Here is a 23,136-nt window from a genome sequence, read left to right as displayed (position 1 = left end):
TATAAATTGGACACAATTCAAAGTATATTTATAACTGGTAATTTAATCATTAATGTTATTATTGTTACTTTGTTTAGATTTATCTCTATTTGCCAATTTCACTGTTCACCATTACTTCAAGCATCTCACTTCTTCCTTTATTCAATTTCACTTCTTCTACCATATATATTTTTGTAGTTGTTTCACCAAGTATCTAAGAGTAAATTCTCTCAGTGTTCATATAAATTTAAATATTTTTTCTCAAACTCTTTTATGATACTTACTAGGTATAGATGTTATAGATTATTATTTTTCTCAGCACTTAAAAGATACTGTTCCTATCTCTTTTGCCCTCAATTATTTGTGATATGAAGTCTTTAGTTGGTCTATCCATTGTTCTTTATAGATTATATATCTTTTCTTTTGGGTGACTTTTTAAATGTTTTATTACATAATAAATGTTCTATATATAATAGTGGGGATCTTCTTCACATTCATACATGCATATGATATAATTTGCTCCATTTCATTTACCAGTACTTCCACATTACCTCCCTTCCTCCCTCTTCCTGCTCTCCTTTCTCTGCTATACTTGTCTTCTATTTATTGCTTTTTAAAAATGGTTCATTATAGATATACATAAAAGTGGCATTCATTATGATGTATTCGTACATGCACAAAGCACAATTTCATTCCACAGTTCCTCCCCTTTCCCATTCCTCCTCCCTCCTCCTTGATTCCCTTCCTCTACTTCACTGTTCTCCCTTCCATTTTTTATGGTATCCCGTTTCCTTTTTTTAATTCCTTGCTTCTTTCTACCTTCCACATGAGAGAAAACATATGACCTTTGACATTCTGAGTCTGGCTTATTTCACTTAGCATGGCATTCTCCAGTTCCATCCATTTGCCAGCAAATGTCATAATTTCGTTCTTCTTTATGGTTGAGTAAAACCCCACTGTGTATTTATACAACCACATTTTCTTGATCCATTCTTCTGTTCATGGACACTTAGACTGGCTCCATAACTTGGCTACTGTGCTGCTATAAATATTGGTATGCCTGTTTCCCTGCATTATCTATAGGCTGATTTTAGTTCTTTTGGATAAATACTGAGGAGTGAGATAGGTGAGTCATATGGTGGTTCCATCCCTAATCTTTTAAAAAAATTAAGATGTTGATAGACCTTTATTTTAGTCATTTATATGTGGTACTGAGAATCAAACCCAGTGCCTCACACATGCTAGGCAAGTGCTCTACCACTGAGCCAAAATCCCAGCCCCCATACCTATTCTTCTGAGAAACATCCATACTCCTTTCCAAATTGGTTGTACTGATTTGCCATCCCAACAACAATGTATGAAGGTACCTACATCCATCATTTGTATTCTCGATGACTGCATTTCTAATTAGAGTAAGATGAAATCTCCATGTAGTCTTAATTTGAATTTCCCTAGTTGTTAAGAATAGTGAACATTTTTTTCATATGTTTGTTGATCATATTTACTTCTTCTTTTCAGAAGAAGAAGAAATATCTGTTTAGGTAATTTGCCCATTTATTGACTGGCCTATTTGGGTGTAAAGTTTTTTTGAGATCTTTATATATTATGGATATTAATCTTTTATGAGAGGAGTAGCTGGTAAAGATTTTATCCCACTCTGTAGGCCCACTCTTGATGCTTTAAATTATTTCCTTTGCTGTGTGGGAGCTTTTTAATTTGATGCCATCCTATCAAAATACCAATGGCACTCCTCCTAGAACTAGAAAAAGTGGTCCTAAAATTCATGTGGAAGAGTAAAAGACCCATATTATGCAAAGCAATCCAATCTCAAATTATACTACAGAGCTATAGTAGCAAAACCCCATGGCATTGACGTCAAAATAGACGTGAAGACTAATGGAATCGAAAGCAGAGTGGCAACCCCACATACTTATAGCCACTGATGCTTGACACAGGTGCCAAACTCATATGTTGGATAAAAGGCAGACTTTTTAACAAATAGTGCTGAGAGAATTGGATATCCCTATGTATAAGAATGAAAATAGATTCCTATCTCTCCTCCTGCACAAAAGTAAACTCAAAATGGGTCAAAGACTTAGAAATTAGACCAGAGACTTTGCAATACTAGAAGAAAACATAGGGTCAACACTCCACATACTGGTGTAGGCAGTCCTTAACAAGACCCCCAAAGCTCAATAAATAAAACCAGGAATCTGTAAGTAGGGCAGCATCAAATTAAAAGACCTTTTGCTGACTTACAACATTTTCTCTTTTACTTTCGGTTCTTCCAGTTCCATTATGACATGTCTACACACAGATTTCTTTGTTATTACTATGCTTGATGCTTGCTGAGTTTCTTAAATTGCATCAAGACTTTTATCAATTTTGAGTATCAGTCATTATCTCTTTGAATATTATTTCTCCTCCACATGAATTATTCTTTTTATTATCTGTTAAACTCTCACATTTAACCACCCCTTTCTTTCTCTCATTCTGCTGCTTTCTACATGATTCCCTCAGTCCATTGATATGTTTACTAATCTTCTTTGACTATCATCTAATCATTAGCCCACAAATGATGTTTTCATTCTAAAAGGTTTTTTCTTCTTTCATAAATCATCCAGTTCTATTTTCATGTTCTTCGATTCAATTTATTAGGGTTTCAATCCATTTCAAATCACTATTATGAACATTAATTTTGAATTCTCTCCTGTATACTGTACCTTTATTTTACTTTCTCCAGTTCTTGGGGATATAATTCTATTATGTGTTGTCTCTACTGACTTTCATCATAGTACTCTGTTTTTTCATGTGTTTAATAACAATTTATTTTGAATTTGTCTTATGAAGGGCTAATTTTTCTGTAAGAATATATTGTAGCCTTATTGTATGTTCCTCAAGAGCTGTTTTGAGTTTGCTTCTGCCAAGAATCTCTGGGGAGCTGGATAATTCATCATTTCATATTGTATTATAGTATCTGACTTTTTATCCTACTTTCTTGCAAGCAATTTTTATGCTACTTTCCAAGTTTCACTGCAGTGCAAAATTAAATTTCAAACAAAAATAAATTGTAAGCACATGGTTACAAATTTTTTGGGAGTTTTATTTCCATCTGTATCTCAGGCAAAAAGTCAAGTTCCTTGCCATTTCTCTGTGGGTAGGACTTCTGTTTTCTTTATTCACCCTTTTACTTAGGACTAAAAATTCAAGGGTACCAGGTATCCTCAAGAGTCTATAATTCCAAAACCTCACCTCACAAAGGCTGAGGCCTCGTCTTCTTTGCTACATGACCATTAAAACTCCCATTCCTAATTTTCACAGTTTGACTATACAGTACTCCAACCCTGGCAGTTACCTTATCTCTTCTTTTTTCCTCCGGAAAGTTGGAATTTCTTCCTTCATTGTGAGATGCTATATTTTATCAGAGTTTCTAGAGATAAGTAATAAGATGTTTATATTTCTCCACAACAGTTGTGAACATTGATGATATTTGTTTTTTACCACCTGTGCTTTTGGAAGTTAATCATACTTACTTTATTGTTTCTACAGTTGGTGATGATACTGCATACTTTAGCTTTTTTATGCCCCATATCAAGACTCAATCTGGTAGCTTTTTGATAAACACACAGTTAAATGTACAAGGTGAATCATGGGCATCACCCAACGGAATAGATACTGGTTCAATCAAAAATAGATTTCAGTTATGACTCAATTAACATATTTTAGAACTAGAATAACTAATCTGATGAGTGGTTACCTTGGCCCCAGGAGTAGGGTATAAAAACTACAAAGAATTTGAGGGGTTGAGGAAAATGTCCTATACCTTGATTTGGTGATGACATTTGTCAAAACTAATCAGATATTCACTCGAATATTCTGCATTTTGTTGTATGTAATTTTTTTCAATAAAGTGTATAATAAAAAGAAAAAAGGTCCTTTTTTTGTTTTTTTGTTGTAAGTAATTGGTATGCCCATACCAGTTCATACTGGCTGAATATCAGCCTCAGAAGGAAAGAGTTATGTTTGCATAGCATGGTAAAGAAGAAATCTCTATACTTGGAGGCTTTGCTCTTGTTTCTCCCTAATTTTTCTTACCACTAAATTCAACATTATTTATTTATTTGGTACTATGGAATGAATACAGGGAAACTGAACTATATATCTCCAGTCCTTTTTATTTATTTTTTATATCATGAGACAGGGTCATACTAAGGTGTTGAACCTGGCCTCAAACTTGTAATACTCTGCCTCAGCCTCCCAAATCTCTGGGATATAGGGATGGGTCATTAAAATATTTTTTGAAATCAAAAATAATAAGTCCTCTTAGCAACAAAATGTCATTAAAATTCATCCTATGCTTTACATTACGATATGAGCTTTTTACTATAGAACATACTTGTCAGATTCTGCTGACTTCTGTATACATCCTGCATATATATACTTAGGAGTTACTCTTTGCTCATACTCATATACTATATGGAGATATATGTAGACATTTATCATATAAGAATGCATGGGGAAAATATTTCATATGCTTTACAACACAGTTTCTAAACATATTATGTGGAAAAGTAATCACAGGGACAAAGGAACTGCTTGTTCTAGTTCATTTAAGATTCACTTATATTTTGAAACATGGACACAGTTACCACCCCAGGTAATAAAACAAAACTGGCACAAAGCATGACTAATAGTCAAAATATAGGAGCATTACAAGTATAGGAAGTGGAGCAAAGCCAAAAATGTAGATCCTTTCTCCCTCTTGATATCTTTCCTATAACCCAGGGGTCCACAAAATACATCTCTAGGCCAAATCCAGTCCACCCCATGTTTTAAATGGCCCATGAACTAAGAACACTTTTTCCCATTTTGAATTTACCTTAACAATAATAAGGAAAATATCTCTTGACATATGAAAATGATATAAAATTTAAAATTCTGTGTCCATAAATAAAATTTTACTTGAACACAACAAGCTCATTTGTTTCTGTATCATGCATGGTTCCTTTAGTGCTACAATGACAGTTGAATAGTTTTAATATACCTATGATCTGTAAACCTATTTACTATTTGGCATTTATGACTCCTGCTATGAACAATTACCCTTTTTACCAGGATTAGGAATAGGTAGGATTAATGCTGGACAGGGCACTAAATAAAGCAACAAAATGCTATGGCCAGAAATTCAGTCGAAAATAGCTATTAAAGACATAGTGTTTTGAATACTGTCCACAGAGGGGAAAAAGAATAACCAGATATGAGAGTGTACCCCAAATCCCACATAATTGCACTTATTGAAGCATATGTCTGAATTTAAAACCTATTTATGTGAAAATCTAGACAATTGCAGAATCATTCTAGATTATTTGTATTGGGAATGAGATTTGGAGTCTTCAAGAAAGTTATTTATAAAATTGTGCAGTTCTTTGATCATGTCTTTGTATAGGTACTCCACTCAGTTATATTTATATACATGCTTTTAAATTCTCCCCCGTCTATCAGGCAGTAGGGGTGGGAGTGTTCTACAATTGAACTGCTTGAAAACTAGGTATAAACAGATATAGCAGGCACATAAAGTAGATTTTTAGAAGAAAGCAAAAGTTTTGGTACATGATAAAATGTACAGCAAAATCTTTCTCATTGCTAATAAATGCCAAGTTTAGGGATGTCTAGAAAATATTTTCTTCATTTCTCCTCATCATTTACTGTGGAAGAATAAGTCATAATCGAATATAAATTTGATTTTTGAAAGTATTACTCAAATAGTAGTAATTCCTGGAGGTACTCGTGATTTCTAGGAACTGATTTCTCATCTTATGAAGGCACATGTATTTTCATTTGCCTTATAATTATTTTGAGTTTAAATGTGTGTCCTTTGGTTCTAATATGCTAGAGATTAGTGAATGTGTTTGTGGGTAACATCTGCTTATTTACAGGCTTTAATGACATTCATTCAATCTTTATTTGTTCAGACTGAAAAGTTCCAAGATTTTAGTCCATGTTGGATCACTTTAAATTATAGGTTATAGGTAGATGAAACAGACATTGGTTTTATCCAATGACTAAAGGAGAGAATATCCATTCCCATTCTGGTAAGAGAATATGAAAGCAAGTAACCCTGATTCATGCTAGCAGCCCTCATGTGACCATGAGAGTAGGCCAGTCAGAAAACAAAGCTAATATAACCAAAAAGGTAGAATTAAGAGAGTGAAAGAAAAATAGGAATGACCTCTGATGAAACAACATATCAAGACTACGTTTGAAATTTTGCATTAAATGAATCAAAAAATTAAAATGCAAAACCCAGTTTGAACTTCTTCTATTCCTTGTGACAAAAACCATCCTGACAGGTTCACATATAACTTGAAACAAAATATAAATAACTTGTGAAAAATGATAAATAAATTAAACATTTTTAGGGCTGGGCACGTAGCTCAATAGTAATCACCTGGCAAGTGCAAAGCCCTGGGTTTAATTCCCAACACCACAAAAATAAAATACAATAAAAAACTATTTTTCCATGGACTTACTATTTCAAAGCAGCTTTTGTTCCTTTTTTAAATTAAACATTCTTAACTAGTACATAAAACAAAAATTATGTTAATGTGGTAACATGATATTTTTTCTAATGGACCATCAATGAGTTTTCAAATGCCTTTGTCCTTACTCAACACTTGATTAAATAAAGTGTCTTTGCACTTTCTTATTCACAAAGGAGTCTCAATATTTAATGAAGTTGGAAATTATGGTCCACCAACCTTTGTAAATAAAATTTTGTTGAAAGATGGCGGCCTAGAGGGAGACTGCACCCCCAGTCGCGCCAGAACCCAGGAGTTAAGAAGGGGAGGCACTGAGAGACTCGGACTGAAATAGAGCCACAGGTGAGTCTGCCCACTGGGTAAAGCTCAGCCCGGGTGGCTGGCCCAGATAGAGGTGGCTTATCGGAGCCGGGCAGGGCAGCTAGAGTCATCCACAGGCAGCCCTGCGCACTCCGGCGGTGGGCCCCGCCCACACAGCCAGCTTCTCCAGGTTCTCGGAACGGAACTGGCCCGCTAGTGAGAGCCTTTCTGACCAGAACAAGCTCCGAGTCCCGGAGCCACTGCAGCGCAACGTACTCCGGCACACAGGCAGCTTCAGGGACCAGGATAGGCCAGCCAGAGACCTCCCCAAGTAGCCTGGACCCCTGCGGTGGGAGGTGCCTTTCAAGTCTAGCTTCTCAGACCAGACCGCCCAGTGAGAGGTTTTCTACATAGAACCAGCCACAAGTCCCCGAACCAACGGAGAGCTTCGATCTGCAAGCAGCCTCTGGGATCAGGGCAGGGCAGCCAGAGACCTCTTCAGGCGGCTCTGCCCACTCCGGCTGCAGGCTCTCTTCACGGGGCGATCCAAGATGGCGGCCTAGAGGGAGACTGCACCCCCAGTCGCTCCAGAACCCAGGAGTTAAGAAGGGGAGGCACTGAGAGACTCGGACTGAAATAGAGCCACAGGTGAGTCTGCCCACTGGGTAAAGCTCGGCCTGGGTGGCAGGCCCAGATAAAGGTGGCTTATCGGAGCCGGGCAGGGCAGCTAGAGTCTTCCCAAGGTAGCCTTCCACACTCCGGCAGTGGGCTCCTCCCACACAGCCAGCTGCACGGTGCAGGCCCACAGTGAGAGCATTTCCGCACAGAACCAGTTCCAAACCGTGGAACCAGTAGGGGGCTAGGGGCAGTTTTCTTCGGATGCGCTGCTTTATCAGATTCCTCCAAGACATCAGGCTACTGAAGGCTGGGAGGTGATACACTGGAAATCTACCGGGACACTATAAGCCAATAGCGGAAACTGCAATATCTCAGGGTCCCACTGACAGCTGATCAATATGAGAAAACAAGGGAAGAAAATGTCCCAAGCAAACCTAGATACTACATCAATAAAACCCAATGACAGCACAGCAGAAGAAATGTCAGAAAGGGAGTTCAGAAAGTACATAATTAAAACGATCAGGGAAGCTAATGAGGAGATGAAAGAACAAATGCAGGCATTGAAGGAGGAGATGAAAGAGCAAATGCAGGCATTAAATGATCACACCAATCAACAGTTAAAAGAGCAAATACGGGAAGCAAGAGATCATTTCAATAAAGAGTTAGAGATACTGAAAAAAAAAACAAACTGAAATACTTGAAATGAAGGAAACAATAAACCAAGTTATAAACTCCATAGAAAGCATAACCAATAGGATAGAACACCTGGAAGACAGAACCTCAGACATTGAAGACAAATTATTTAATCTTGAAAGCAAAGTTGGCCAAACAGAAAAGATGGTAAGAAATCATGAACAGAACCTACAAGAATTATGGGATATCATGAAAAGGCCAATTTAAGAATTATTGGGATTGAGGAAGGCTTAGAGAAACAAACCAAAGGAATGAACAATCTATTCAATGAAATAATAACAGAAAATTTCCCAAATCTGAAGAATGAAATGGAAAACCAAGTAAAAGAGGCTTATAGAACTCCAAACATACAAAATTACAACAGACCCACACCAAGGCACATTATTATGAAAATACCTAACATACAAAATAAAGACAGAATTTTAAAGGCCGCGAGAGAAAAGAATCAAATTACATTCAGAGGGAAACCAATAAGAATATCAGCAGATTTTTCAATCCAGACCCTAAAAGCTAGAAGGGCCTGGAACAACATATACCAAGCCCTGAAAGAAAATGGATGCCAACCAAGAATCTTATACCCAACAAAACTTACCTTCAAATTTGACGATGAAATAAGATCCTTCCATGATAAACAAAAGCTAAAGGAATTTACAAAAAGAAAGCCAGCATTACAGAACATTCTCAGCAAAATATTCCATGAGGAAGAGATGAAAAACAACGATGCAAATCAGCAACAGGAGGCGCTAGCCTAAAGGAATAGCCAAATAAAGGAGAAACCAAATCATGTCAAAAACAAATATGAGTCAATTGACTGGGAATACAAATCATATCACAATAATAACCCTGAATGTCAATGGCCTGAATTCATCAATCAAAAGACACAGACTGGCAGATTGGATTAAAAAGAAAAATCCAACAATATGCTGCCTGCAAGAGGCTCATCTCATAGAAAGACACCCCCATAGACTAAAGGTGAAAGGATGGGGAAAAACATACCATGCACAAGGACGCAGCAAAAAAGCTGGAGTATCCATCCTCATTTCAGATAATGTGGACTTCAAACCAAAACTAGTCAGAAGGGATAAAGAAGGACATTACATGCTGCTTAAGGGAAGCATAAATCAGCAAGACTTAACAATCATAAATATCTATGCCCCAAACATTGGCTCATCCACGTACGTCAAACAAATACTTCTCAATTCCAGAAATCAAATAGACCACAACACAATAATACTAGGCGATTTTAACACACCTCTCTCACCACTGGATAGATCGTCCAAACAAAAATTGAATAAAGAAACTATAGATCTCAACAACACAATCAACAATTTAGACTTAACGGACATATATAGAATATACCATCCAACAAAGAACGATTACACTTTCTTCTCAGCAGCACATGGATCCTTCTCTAAAATAGACCATATTTTATGCCACAAAGCTACTGTTAGCAAATACAAGAAGATAGAGATACTACCTTGTACTCTATCAGATCATAATGGATTGAAATTAGAAATAAATGACAGAATAAAAAACAGAAACTTCTCCAATACCTGGAGATTAAATAATACACTATTATATGATGAATGGATAACAGAAGACATCAGGAGGGAAATAAAAAAATTCTTAGAAGTAAATGAGAACAAAGACACATCATATCAAAATCTCTGGGACACTATGAAAGCAATACTTAGAGGAAGATTTATTTCATGGGGTGCATTCAAAAAAAGAAGTAGAAATCAACAAATAAACGACTTAACACTACAGCTCAAAGCGCTAGAAAAAGAAGAGCAGACCAATACCAAAAGTAGTAGAAGACAGGAAATAGTTAAAATCAGAGCCGAAATCAACGAAATTGAAACAAAAGAAACAATTGGAAAAATTAACAAAATAAATAGTTGGTTCTTTGAAAAAATAAACAAAATTGATAAACCCTTAGCCACACTAACAAAGAGAAAGAGGGAGAAAACTCAAATTACTAAAATTCGGAATGAACAAGGAAATATCACAACAGACACGAGTGAAATACAAAACATAATTAGAAGCTATTTCGAAAATCTATACTCCAACAAAACAGAAAACCTCGAAGACATCAACAAATTTCTAGAGACATATGAATTACCTAAACTGAACGAGGAGGACATACACAACTTAAATAAACCAATTTCAAGCAATGAAATAGAAGAGGTCATCAAAAGCCTACCAACAAAGAAAAGTCCAGGACCAGATGGGTTCTCAGCCGAGTTCTACAAAACCTTTAAAGAAGAGCTCATTCCAATATTCCTCAAACTATTCCATGAAATAGAAGAGGAGGGAACCCTCCCAAACTCGTTCTATGAAGCCAATATCACCCTGATACCTAAACCAGACAGAGACACATCGAGGAAAGAAAATTTCAGACCAATATCCTTAATGAACATCGACGCAAAAATTCTCAACAAAATTTTAGCAAATCGCATACAAATATATATTAAAAAGATAGTGCACCACGATCAAGTGGGTTTTATCCCAGGGATGCAAGGTTGGTTCAACATTCGGAAATCAATAAATGTCATTCACCGTATCAACAGACTTAAAGTTAAGAATCACATGATTATTTCAATAGATGCAGAAAAAGCATTCGATAAAATACAGCATCCCTTCATGCTCAAAACACTAGAAAAAATTGGGGTAGTGGGAACATTCCTTAACATTATAAAGGCAATCTACGCTAAGCCCATGGCTAATATCATTCTAAATGGTGAAAAACTGAAAGCGTTCCCCCTAAAAACTGGAACAAGGCAGGGATGCCCTCTTTCACCGCTTCTATTCAACATCGTCCTTGAGACTCTAGCCAGAGCAATCAGACAAACCAAAGAAATTAAAGGGATACGAATAGGAAAAGAAGAACTCAAACTATCCCTGTTTGCTGATGACATGATTTTATATTTAGAGGAACCTGGAAATTCCACCAGAAAACTTTTAGAACTCATAAGTGAATTCAGTAAAGTAGCAGGTTACAAGATCAATGCTCATAAATCCAATGCATTTTTATACATAAGTGATGAATCTTCAGAAAGAGAAATTAGGAAAACTACCCCATTCACAATAGGCTCAAAAAAAAGAAATACTTGGGAATCAATCTCACAAAAGAGGTGAAAGACCTGTACAATAAGAACTACAGAACACTAAAGAAAGAAATTAAAGAAAACCTTAGAAAATGGAAAGATCTCCCATGTTCCTGGATAGGCAGAATTAATATTGTCAAAATGGCTATACTACCTAAAGTGCTATACAGATTCAATGCAATTCCAATTAAAATCCCAATGATGTACCTTGCAGAAATAGAGCAAGCAATTATGAAATTCATCTGGAAGAATAAAAACCTAGAATAGCTAAAGCAATCCTCAGTAGCAAGAGCGAAGCAGGGGGTATTGCAATACCAGATCTTCAACTCTACTACAAAGCAATAGTAACAAAAACGGCATGGTATTGGTACCAAAATAGACAGGTAGATCAATGGTACAGAATAGAGGACATGGACACAAACCCAAATAAATACAATTTTCTCATACTGGACAAAGGTTCCAAAAATATGCAATGGAGGAAAGATAGCCTCTTCAACAAATGGTGCTGGGAAAACTGGAAAACCATATGCAATAGAATGAAATTAAACCCCTATCTCTCACCCTACACAAAACTCAACTCAAAATGGATCAAGGACCTCGGAATCAGACCAGAGACCCTGCATCTTATAGAAGAAAAAGTAGGTACAAATCTTCAACTTGTTGGCTTAGGATCAGACTTCCTTAACAGGACTCCCATAGCACAAGAAATAAAAGCAAGAATCAACAACTGGGATAGATTCAAACTAAAAAGCTTTCTCTCAGCAAAGGAAACTATCAGAAATGTGAAGAGAGAGCCTACGGAGTGGGAGAATATCTTTGCCAACCATACCTCAGATAGAGCACTAATCTCCAGAATCTATAAAGAACTCAAAAAACTCTACATGAAGAATACAAATAATCCAATCGACAAATGGTCTAAGGAAATGAACAGACACTTCACAGAAGAAGATGTACAAGTAATCAACAGATATATGAAGAAATGTTCAACATCCCTAGTAATAAGGGAAATGCAAATCAAAACTACCCTAAGATTTCACCTCACCCCAATTAGAATGGTGATTATCAAGAATACAAGCAACAATAGGTGTTGGCGAGGATGTGGTGAAAAAGGAACACTCATACATTGCTGGTGGGGTTGCAAATTAGTGCAGCCACTCTGGAAAGCAGTGTGGAGATTCCTCAGAAAGCTTGGAATGGAAACACCATTTGACCCAGCTATCCCACTCCTTGGCCTATACCCAAAGGACTTAAAATCAGCATACTACAGAGATACAGCCACATCAATGTTCATTGCTGCTCAATTCACCATAGCCAGATTGTGGAACCAACCTAGATACCCTTCAGTTGATGAATGGATAAAGAAACTGTGGCACATTTATACAATGGAATATTACTCCGCAATGAAGAATGATAAAATTATGGCATTTGTAGGCAAATGGACGAAATTGGAGAATATCATGCTAAGTGAGATAAGCCAATCTCAAAAAACTAAAGGACGAATGATCTCGCTGATAAGCGGATGAGGACATATAATGGGGGGTGGGAGGGGTTAGCATTAGGTTTAGGGTTAGGTTTAGCGTTAGGGATAAGGAGAGCGGTAAGAATGAAGGAAAGAAGGACTGTTTAGAGGGAAAAGAGGGGTGGGAGGGGTGGGGGGGAAGGGAAAAAAAAATAAACATCATTGCCCTATGTAAACGTATGATTACACAAATGGTATGCCTTGACTCTATGTACAAATAGAGAAACAACATGTATCCCATTTGTATACAATTAAAAAAAATAAATATATATATAAAAAAAATTTTTGTTGAAACATAGCCATATCTATTCATTCATTTATTGTCAATGGCTGCTTTCACACTGTAATAGCAGACTTAAGTATACAGTCTAAAAACTAAAAGTATTTACTATCTTTCTTTCACAGAAAATATTTTCTGACTCTTGACTTAAAAGAATCCTGCAGCACATACTTTTAAAAACTATTAAGGCTGCCTAAACCACAGGTACTTAGTGAGTGTTCATTGATTGAGCAAATGTACTGCTTCCTTAAACCCCCAGCTAACTCAGCTTAATTCCATTTAAAACCTGTATAAAGAATAGGCCACCCTTCCTCTTTTGTACAAATCCATTGGTCAATACTATGAACAAAGTCAAAATTTTATTACGCAGACCTACTTACTACAACTTATTTATACATTTCTAGTTATTTCACCTATATGGCATTCTCCTTTGGAAACATGGAAGACTCTTTCTCATCTCCTCTCTGCTCCCCATAATGTTGGGCAGGGTCAGGTAGTAAGTTTTGACTAATAGTCTGTGAGGGTAAGTGAACATGTGTCATTCCAGATACAAGGCTAAAACTACCAGGTCAATGCAATCTGAATCACTAAGGCAATGTATGGAAACAGGCACCATAAAAAGGAACCTAGACTTATAGATGTAGTTTATAGGACTGCTAAATCAACTTCTTTTGGGGTTAAAGCACTAAAATGTGAATACTGTTTGTTACTGCAGCATTGTTTCACCTACCTTGATGAATACACCTCAACTGAAATAATTTATTACACATCTACCTCTGCATATCCATACATATAAAAAGGTATAATGCTATATGGAAGAATGGATTTTTAAAAATTTTTAATTATAACAAACTCCATTTTGCTTCTGGTTGCATATTTATGAATACAGAAATACAAGAGTCACTGAGTTTCCAAAATTAATTGCCAATTCTGAATTTTGAGGGTTAATAATCAAGAGTAATGTGGGAAGGATTACAGTTTAAACATTTACAAGTAATGTACTTTGAGCTTTGTATCCTTTGTATTTGCAAGCACCTTTTAGGCAAGCTTATTACAAATTCCTTTAATTGCTTTGTATTTCCCTCATTTTGAGTGTGGAGAAACAAGTGGAGAAGTATCAGGAAAGTTAGGTAATGGAATCACTGAAATGGATTTTGCCTTGGAGGGTCACCCACTACATGATTCTTTACCCAGACCAGGTTAGAACCATCCTAAACAGAAAGGTAAGAGGACATTGGTGACATATTTCCCAACCTTCTTCTGTAATTAATTTAAAATTTCCCTGGGTTCATTCAAGCAATAATTTTCTTTCTAATAGTAACACCAGGGTTAATTCTGTAGCAAAGTAGGACATTTGTGTTCTATAGCGCCAATGTTGAAAACTAAGGAACTGACCCAAACATACCTAATTTGCCATTAGCAAACTGTTCTGAAGCTTTTGTCCATGAACCTGAATAAAAATATTCCTCCCGATAAAATTTCTTGAACCAAGAACCTCACCAAACACTTTGTTTTAGTCAGTATCTACCTCTCCTTGCCTATTCCCAATGGAATACAGAAGCAGTTGTCAAAGGAATTTGTAGATACCTATGGATCAGGTGCTACTACATAGCCTAGTCAGCTAAAATTTTGTGAATAAATTATACATCTTGTTGTGTATAATACCAGCGTGGGAATGACATGACCTTAATTCTCTTAATGATATAATAAATTACTGGTATTTTAAATATTCATTCAGTGAGAATGGATTTAAAATATATTGATCTACTTCCAACCACCTATTTGTAGAGTCTATATGGTAATATTTTCTCCCTTAATTTGACTGCACATTTATTTAAGGAGGGAGAACATGCACAGAACTTAAAAGGGACACACACATACACACACACACACACACACACACACACACACACACGTCATTTTCCCATTTTGTCCCTATAGACATGGCAGCCAGCCAAAATGAATCATTTGAAGAGGCATATAAACTTTCATTTAAATCCAAGTCTTAATTCTTCACTCTTTTCTCTCCATTTTGTCCCTTTTCTAGGCTTGGAGGCAAAAACACATCAATCATCAATTTATTCTCTGTGGTAAGCCTTTGCCCCTCAACCCTATCAATCTATTCAGTAAACCCCAAATAAACTGACTCTCACTTCATAAAAATGGCAGGCTCGGGAAAAGGCAGACTTATAATACCACTGATGACAGTCAAACAGTTAATGACAACTCAGGGAGAAAAGAGGAACTTTCTCCCTTCATTTGTGATCACACTATCTAGTCTTATGAGCCAGCATTTCAGCAGGTGATCATTTATAACTTCAAAAACAATCTTCTTCAAAATTCAAGCTATTTTTGTGGTATGAAAACAGTCATGTCACAGGTTTGTCTCGTAAATAAGCCTACTAGATATTAAAAGCTGGCAAGGTCTCCCTTATTTATCCACCAATCCAACAGGTCCTTCTGATGGATCTGGTAGGTTTCCTCCATTTCTCAGAAAATATTTTGCACAATACTAGAGTATAAATTTGGATTCCAGAGATTCTATGACTATGTTTATTCTGGAGATTAATTTGAATACAAACATACTCACATTTAATCTCCCCCTACCACTGGCATCTCTTTCTTTACCTCATAAATTTCTTCTAAATATAGAATGCAGAATACTCAGGTTAAAAAAAAAAAACTTTTTCTCCTTATAGGCCAGGTCAGTGCCCGTCTGTCTTGCCTATCCATTTCCTGTTATTTCCATTTTGTTTTTCTCAGAACACTATCCTCTATCACATTCCTCATCACAGAGATGAATTCTTAGAACTGATTTTACTTTTTCCATAATTCTGTTATTTTATTTTTATTTGTTCTAATTCATTATACACGACAGCAGAATGCATTTCAATTCATTGTACACGAATGGAGCACAACTTATTCATTTCTTTGGTTGTACCTGATGTAGAGTCCTACCATTTGTGCCATCTTACAAGTACCCAGGGTAATAATGTCAATCTCATTCCACCATCTTTTCCACTCCCCTGCCCCCTTTCCTCCCCTTACTCCCCTCTACCCAATCCAAAGTTCCTCCATTCATCCCCCCCACCACATTAAGAATCAGCATCCACTTATCAGAGAAAACATTCTGCCTTTGGGTTTTGGGGATTGGCTTATTTCACTTACCATGATATTCTCCAACTCTGTTTACCTGCAAATGATATAATTTTATTCACCTTCAAGGCTGAGTAATATTCAATTGTGTATATATGCCACAGTTTCTTGATCCATTCATCTATTGAAGAGCATCTAGGTTTGTTCCATAGCTTAGCTATTTCACAATATTTCAGCTTCCATAAACATTGATGTGGCTGCATCACTGTAATATGCTGATTTTAAGTCCTTTGGCTACAGACCAAGGAGTGGGATAGCTGGGTCAAATGGTGGTTCCATTCCAGGTTTTCTAAGAGATCACTGTACTGTTTTTCAGAGGGATTGCACTAATCTGCAGTCCCACCAGCAATGTATGAGTGAACTGTGAACCTTTTTCCCCACATCCTCACCAACATTGATTTTTGCTTGTATTCTCAAACATTATCATTCTGACTAGACTGAGATGATATCTTAGAGTACTTTTGATTTGCATTTCTCTAATTACTAGAGATTTGAACATTTTTTTCATATATGTTTTGATCAATTGTATATCTTCTTCTGTGAAGTGTCTGTTCAGTTCCTTAGTCCATTTATTGACTGGATTATCTGTTTCTTTGGTGTTAAAAATATGGAATGCTTCTTGAATTTGAGTGTCATCCTTGCCATGCTAATCATCTCTGTATTGTTCCAATTTTAGTATATGTGCTGCCAAAGTGAGCACTGTTATTTTCTTATACAAATATTCAGTAGTGATTTTACCTTTTTTTATATTGGTAGATCTATATATAGGTTTTGTTTGACTGTATTTCTTAGATTTCATAATGTACCTTAGAGATGGGTTTCCCCTTATTAAATGCTACCAAACTGCTTCTTCACAACCTCCATACATATACACACATACATATATGCAAAGAAAATAACATTAGTGTGGGTCCTATAAAGGTAAAGTACAACTTAATGTAAGTAGCTTTAAGTCATATGGGTACACATGTATATATACACTTGTGTATATCTGTATTCATATGTGTGTGTATTTACTGAAATAAATGAGACAGCAACAGCAACCCACCATGGAAAACTTTACTTTCTGAGCTGTGATAGCATGGTTTAGATAAACAGGTAACTTGCCTATGATCATACAGCCAGAATGTAATGTAGCTGGGGTTTAAATTAAATCTATCGCTATGGAGATGTGTGTGTGTCTGTGTGTGTGTGTGTGTGTGTGTGTGTGTGTGTAAGTTGTTGATGGACATTTTATTTATTTATTTATTTATTTATTTATTTATTTATTTATTTATTTATATGTGGTGCTGAGAAATCAAACCCAGTGCCTCTTGCATGCTAGGCAAGTACTCTACCACTAACCCCAGTCCCAGAGATGTACTCTTGATCACTATGCTGTATAAATCTTCCCTATAACATTTAGGTTCACTGCATATATTTAAATTGAACGGGCAGATTATCCAAACCAATTAGTGATCTTTTAATTTTTAAAAGTTTTAAGTAGCAGGTATTCCTCCTCAATTAAATTTGGCAGACTAGTATTAAAATTAGTTTCTATTCCCCAAGCATATACCAATTGGGAAGACAGCCCAGGAGTGCGCTAGAAGCCAAAGAGAAACTAACTTGAGTTTGAAAACCTGCCGCAGACAATCTACAGAGTGGATAATTGAAACTGATTATAACTTGAAGGTTAATGCTCCCCAATCCCCTGCTTAGGTGATAACAACTCCTTATTTTTTGTGTTCTACAGCATTTTTCTTGCTTCCTATATCACTCTACCTCTCAGTCACTCTACAGCCCAATAGCTTATGTTATACAGGGAAAAATTGCTGAAATATCTAGCAAATATATATACCACCCACAGATCAAACTTTGATGCTACGTGTTCTAATCAAAAATCAGATAAGTAAAACAGGTTTTTATTTCTATGTCCCTCTTGATTTATTTTCTCCCTTGTGAGTTATGGCGTTTGACAGATACAAAGGCCTCTCCACTATAGAGATAGATGCTGGAGAGCAGTGCCCATCAAACAAAGGGCCCTAGCACAAATAATAAGGAGGGAGGTGGCTCAATTGTCTGTATAAACATAAAGAGATAAAAAAACAAGGCACGAAGAGATAAAAATAAGGTGAATCAGTCCCAAGTATAGAAGAACTATAAGATTAAGGTTACCCAAGGACAACTAAATAGAAAAATGACAAAGAAAGTTAAAAATAATTGTGTGATGACATGAATAACAACACATAAAAGATAGTGAAAATGAAGATGGAATTGTTCCAAACTAAGTTCATAGACACTAGGTAATGAAACCTGCTATAAGAGAAACCACTGATTGCATTACGGTTATATGAGAAAGGTTCCGGAAAAGGCAGTACCTTTAGAGTTCATTAAGGGTAATCTAGAGGCCTGAATGAACTGCCAACGACATAGACACAGGGCATCTTGACTGTACTGGACCTATACATAGCTCCCAAATTAGATGCTGAAACAAATACTGTGTTCTGATTCCCTACCACAGACCCAACTTCCAAATGCCATGGGCCTTCTGCTCGCTATGAGGTGTTACTGGATTTTTAGGATGTTCTTGTGGTAGGACATCAGTGGTCCTTCCCTGATGGAATTCATAGTGAGGAGGGTAGCAGGTGATGAGAAAAAATCAAAACAAGAATGGTAGTATTTGCCCTACTATAGAATGGAATCCAGATAAAACAAAATGCAGCCTTGAAACAGTTAAATTAAGTCTGTGACAAATCTAGTTAGTCATGAGTCAAAGGAATAACATATTTACTTTGAAAGAACACCCTCATCAATGTTTGCAGTTCCTGATTTAGTCATTTCCCATTATAATAGTTCCTTTAAATAGCATTCAAAACTTTAAGAAATATCATTATCATACTAGAAACCCATTCTTAATAATCGGCAATATAATCAGTTAAAAATATAAGTAGATTCATTTGTGATTAATAAGATTTTTTTAACTTTATTTGTTCTTTTTAGATATACATTATAGGAGAGTGTATTTTGACATAGCATACATACATGAAGTAAAACTTATTTTAATTAGGGTCCCATTCTTGTGGTTGTACTGGTGGTGTATTCATATATGAACATAGGAAAGTTATTAATAATGAAAAAGTACTCATATCTTTGAGCAAATTACTTTATGTGCATATGTGAATATGTCACAATGAACCCTACTATTATATATAATCATACTGCACTAATAAAAACAAAAAACATTTAGTGTAGAATAAATGATCATCCCAGCAACTTCTAAAGAGGTTATTAAATGTATCCAACATTTAGAGCCACACTCTTTTAATCAATCATAAGAAGAGGGCAAAGAAACACCTTTTACTGGTACCTTAATTAGTCATTCTATACACTTATTTATATAATGGCTACTGCTGGAACTCTTTCACACTAGGTTTTCTGGCCACATAGAACTGAAGGGGTTGTGAATATTAAAAACTATCCCATCAGGACCTAATGCATTTAATTAGTTGATCGTAGGTGTCAAGTGCCCTTTCCCTTTTGATAGATTACCCCAAAGAGTAGGCTAACAACCCCAATTTGCTGACTAATTGAATTTTGATATATACTCTAGAGCTGTTTTCCACCCCCCCAACTAATTGAATTTACAAGCAGTTATATCTGACAGGTTCAGTAATATCTGCCAAAGTCCCTTCATACTTTGTTACAAATTATGAAAACGTAGCCAGTGTGTCATGCCCTGGGGAAAAAGGGTACATTTGAAGACTCATTTCCAAGGGGGCAAAGTGATAAGGGAATATAATTTGCCAGGTGATAAAATGTCCAGTAGTAGATTTGATATTTTGTCACTGGATGTAGTAAATCACTTTTCTATAAAAAGAAGACAAAATGTTCTAAATGGGTATATATGCAGCTTTCTTTCTTCATAATGACTTATCTGCACTAATGTATATGAATCTGCATTAAAGCAAAGCCAGGTGCACTTTCTATTGTTAGCTGAAATAGAGAAAGCTCGATTAACAACGCATTCCATTTCTAGCTAAGCTAAAAAGGACAATCCCTCATAATCTTCATAAGCTTCCAGTAGGGCATATGTATTTCCTTCACTAAAAACCAAGGATCATTGCAGAAGAATAAAAGCAAGCCTCATTAATTAAGACTTCAAGAATGTGAAATTCCTAATAAGTCAACTTCAGCTGGCTTGAAATTTGGAAAGGAGTTTGCTGAGTAAATTAACAATCAAATACAATTGAAAGAGAGATGTTTAAGGACTTAAGGGAACAAGTGAGTTTTCAAGCACTTGGGAAGCATTATTTACACACAGGTAATTACAATTTAGAAAGAGGACCAGATTTTGAGAACCAGATTTGAGTCAAAAGACTCACTTAGCAGTACTACAAATCCCTCCCTTAAACAGAGCTTTGGTTTCATCAGTAAAACTAACCTAAAAATATGTGTTTCACAACACTGTGGAGAATTCAATGAGATGATACACAGGGATCTTGGTTGACAGAAACTAAGTAAATATTGAGTATTTTATTATGTGCATAAAACAATAAACTTATATGAATAAAACCATTTGAGAAACCTCCCACCCACTATTCTTTGCAGTGAGGCAACTGGTGCTCAGAATAGTCAAGTGACATTCACAGGCATAGAGCTAGTTAGTGGTAGAATTAGAGCTGAAATCTAGAACTCTGTAGCACTATTACCAGTATTCCTATCTCTTAATCATAGTTGTTCCCCCATGGGACCACTATACTGCATTTTTCACTTCATTCTTGTAGCCTGAATTATTTTAAAAGATTCCTATTAACAAAAGGATATTTCTTTTCAAGTGCTTATAAGTTTTTTTTAGAATTTTACATTGGAATACTACATTTATTAAGTATTTAATATATGCATGCAAGTAACTGTACTAGATGCTGAAAATTTAAAAAACAAAAGACATAATCTGTACCTTTGAAGAATTCTTAGTCTTAGTGGAATTCCCTCTCCTTTCCCCCAAGCATCCTCTGCCTTTATTCTGTTCTTAGGCTGACAAAGGTCCCTCACTGCTCCTACACATCCATACTAAAGATGTCTCCCTCCTCTCTGATTTACCTGGGGCTCAGATTTCAAGAAACCTGACTAGAGTGCTTCATTCTTGGTTTCTGGTACACAAATAATCTTGAGCCTAGACCCCACTGGGGGTTCTATTTCTGCAGCCAGAGAGTTATGAAGGGTGAATTTATGTGATTTATAGGTAGCAAAGGGGAATGTGGAATGTGGGTAGGTAGATAGAAATATCCTTATATCCATTCAAATCCTGAGATGTTTATATTCTTGAAATAGAAAAGCTAGTTGTCACTAAAACATACATAATGGGACCTTCTTCCCCAATTTCCCCTGATTTCCAAATTGAGAAGCCATTTCCCGGCAAAAACCTGAGAAGCAGGAAGCTGCCAGGCGCAGTGACACAAACCTGTAATCCCAGTTGCTCTGGGGGCTGAGGCAGGAGGATCTCGAGTCCAAAGCCAGCCTCAGCAATTTAGTGAGGCTGTAACAATTCAGACGCTGTTTCTAAAAACAATACAAAAAAGGGCTGGGGATGTGGCTAAGTGGTTAAGTGCCCCTGAGTTCAATCCCCAATATCTAAAGAAAACAAAGCCAGCTTTTAGGAAAACAATGAAACAAAGGGGAGGCTGGAACACAGAACTGCACAATATTAGACTCTGTGAATCACAAATTAAGTAGCTATGTGAACCTGGACAAGTCACTTCATCTGTCTCAATCTCAAGTGTACAATCACAATAAACAGTATTGTCTTTGTGCCAATTAAATGAGACAATGAAAATAAGATGCCTGACTCAGGGTAGGCATTCAGTAATTGCTACTTACCCTCAATTGATTACACCATCACCTTCCAGCACCCCTCCTCCAACTCCACTGCTTCTATGGAGAAAACTGCAAAATGTGGTGCCCTTCCCCCTACCCCACTAGTAAAGTAAAGAGAACGAGCTGCCTGGGATCCTCTGGGTTTCATAAATTTTCATGTATTTCGGCAATCATTTTCTTCAAATGATTGGGATAACTTATCAGAGTCTAACAGGGGATTCAGAGAATTGACCATTAGATCAATAATTTGCTATGTAAATTTTGCCTCAAAAAGATGCAGGTAGAGATGGGAATTACACTGTTACTTCATTAAGTTGTAATTAGTGACTAAAGGTTTTAAAATACCTCCGTATTCTATTAGAGTATATTCAGTTTAAATAACCTGTAACTATACAAGTATATTCAGTTTAATAACCAATTTCATTAAATTACCTGTATATCTACATCTACATCTATCTACAGATTTATCTATGTAATCTTGGTCCAAAGTCTCTACCTCTGAATTTTTCATAGATTCTGTGTTTTATGGGAACATATTCAGAGTATCGTTTAGCGTCTGACTATACTCTGGAATTTCCTTAGGATACCAACTATCATATCAGGGAATTCAATAAAGGGCCCATCTTCAATATATTCAAGAGACTTGCCTTATTGAATATAAGAAATCTTCTCCACTTATTAGTTTTTCACTCATGACACTGTCACATCACTCTTACTCCAAGTTTTGGAAGTTCTGAATTAGTTAACCACCCAGGTTCCAGCTCAACTCGTGTCTTGGCCACTCAGACCTAATACTTGCCAGCCAAACTTCTGTGCTCATTGATTATGGCAAACTCCTTCCCACTTCAAGACTTTGTAAAAGATATTCCCTCTGCAGAAATACTTTTCATGATCTAATTACTGGCATCAGGAAAATATAAAAGAGAAAAGATAGAGAATTTGATGTGGGAGAATTATCAAAGAACTATTTGACCTAAATGTCACCATGCTAAAGAAGCCTCTTTCTAGCCCTAACATCCTCATGCCCAAGTTAGTAGTGGTCTCTACCTTTTCTGGAAGAAAATTCAATGCACTAGTAAGCCCTGAGGTTTC

At 36.2% G+C, this 23,136-nt stretch overlaps 1 pseudogene; it reads right to left on the bottom strand.

Annotated features, from left to right (window-relative positions):
• Nucleotides 1-16,792: 16,792 nt before the first annotated feature.
• Nucleotides 16,793-16,891, bottom strand: LOC124972807 (uncharacterized; annotated as a pseudogene).
• Between the last annotated feature and the right edge of the window lie 6,245 nt (nt 16,892-23,136).

Source organism: Sciurus carolinensis, chromosome X, assembly GCF_902686445.1.
Source record: "Sciurus carolinensis chromosome X, mSciCar1.2, whole genome shotgun sequence".
Classification (NCBI taxonomy): Eukaryota; Metazoa; Chordata; class Mammalia; order Rodentia; family Sciuridae; genus Sciurus; species Sciurus carolinensis.
Note: the sequence above shows the minus strand (reverse complement) of the source record. Positions and strands in the feature narration are given on the sequence as shown.